The 2,052-nt window shown below is 38.0% G+C and overlaps 1 pseudogene; it reads left to right on the top strand.

Annotated features, from left to right (window-relative positions):
- The first annotated feature begins 328 nt into the window (after positions 1–328).
- The window catches only part of LOC132632321 (indole-3-acetic acid-amido synthetase GH3.6-like), a 3,508-nt pseudogene continuing 1,784 nt past the window's right edge, over positions 329–2,052 (top strand).

The raw sequence follows: 2,052 nt of genomic DNA, 5'->3' as shown, positions 1-2,052 counted from the left end.
GGGTTTATATAGGGGTGGGGGATGGGTTAAAGTGTTAAAAAAAACGTTTGGGGGGGGGGGGGGGGTTCTGGTTTAACCGGTCCGGTTCTGGTTTTACCGGTTTCGATTTTAAAAAAATTAAAACCGGACCGGTATATAATAAACGGTTAACCGGTTCAACTGGTTCCGGTTACCGGTTTGAACCGGTAAAACCGAACCGGTTGACGGGTTTATCTTCGCCCACAGCATAAAGCAATCAACTTCTTCATTTCCTAGTAATTACTGAAGGAAAATTAGGTGAAAAATTTGTTAAAGGCAAATCCGTTAGAGAGTTTACTGGTAAATCTTTACTTATTTCTTGGTTAAATTTAGTTCTTTTCTGTTTAATAGTTTGTTTTAAAGAACAAAAATAATATTCTCAGCTCTATTTTCTTTGGATGCATGATATTGTTGTTAAACTTGAAATCTCCAGCATCTGAAGGCCAGTGGTGAACTCTTTGTTTATGTATGTTATTTTCTTTTCATTTTTTTTTTTGCGGTATGTTATTTCTTGTTTATTTCATACTATGTACAAATATCAAATTTCCAACTCAATTACTATCACTTGAGTTAGCTGTCCTAGAATCCCGAACCCATAAAATTCAAATGATAGATCTGCCTCTGATTCAACCATAACCTTGGGAAAAATTAGAGAACATCTGTATCTATTTTTCTGTAGTGACACATAGTTGGAAGAATGTGACACACTTAATAAATGTCCTGATGCAAAAATGTGTACATTCTATGTCGTTATTAAAGCTAAAAACGGAACTTAACTTCTCGGAAAGCCTCAACAAATAACACAAACTTATAGTGCTTTCCACACCCCGACTGGTAGAGGGACAGGTGAATGTGGTGACTGGTTTCCCTTTCATTCGAAAGAAGAGTTCCGTGCCAGAATCAAATATTGTATTGATGGCTCACACGGTTTTCTACCGTATTTAGTTCAATTTCATTATTGTCCTAGGACTTGTGTTTTGATTGTCAGTCATGTTCATGTAAAGATCAGGTCTATGGCTTACTTTGATTGCTATTACCTAAGTTGCGCGGACTCTTCACTTTCAATGCGGCACCCGTGTCAGATTCTCCAAAAGTAAACCACTTTTGGAGAATCTGACACACATCCGTTAACATTTTTGAAGAGTCCGAGCAACATATAGACAATTACCACAATCAGCTGAATCTGTTTATTTGCAATCTCTGAGGTTGATACAGTTACAGGTCCTTATTAATATGGAAAAAACCATGGCTGAGGCACGAGCAATCTCGGAGAAGTCCACCGGCTGTAGTATTGCAGAGAAAAACAAGAAGAATCTTCAGTTTATTGAAGAGGTCACAACCAATGTCGATGAGGTCCAGAGGAGAGTTCTTGCTGAAATCCCCACTAGGAATGCCAACGTCGAGTACTTGCAGCGCCATGATCTCAATGGTCACACTGATAGAGAGACATTCAAGAAATTGATCCCCGTCATCACCTATGAAGATATTCAGCCTGATATCAACTGTATAGCCAATGGCGATAAATCTCCAATCCTCTGCTCCCAGCTCATCTCCGAATTCTTGACGAGGTCCCTCCTTTTATTATCTTAATTGATTACTACTCCCTCAGTTTCAATTTGTATGACAATGTTTGATTGGAAAAGAAATTTAAGAAAGATAGAAAGATTTCTGAAACTCGAGATTTTAAACATGTCAATGCCATGACAATATTGTGGCTATAAAAGCATGATATTAAGGGGTAAATGAGAAGCTTGTTGTTAATTTTTTTTTTAAATATAGAAAGATATCATTTGTCTTGTAGCCGACTAATAGGGAAAAAAGTGTCATATAATGTAACTCATCATGGATTTTGTAGTTCTTGCACGCGAATCCTCTTATTCATTAACTTTTACTAAAGGGTGATTTGATGCGCAGTTCTGGGACATCGGGAGGGGAGAGAAAATTGATGCTGACAACAGAGGAGGAGCACGGGAGGAGATCACTGCTTCCAAGCCTTATGATGTCTGTGATTATCCAATTTGTTTCAGATTTCGG

This window comes from Lycium barbarum, chromosome 1 (genome assembly GCF_019175385.1).
Source record: "Lycium barbarum isolate Lr01 chromosome 1, ASM1917538v2, whole genome shotgun sequence".
NCBI lineage: Eukaryota > Viridiplantae > Streptophyta > Magnoliopsida > Solanales > Solanaceae > Lycium > Lycium barbarum.
The sequence above is the reverse complement of the archived record's forward strand: the minus strand, read 5'-3'. Positions and strand labels throughout refer to the sequence as shown.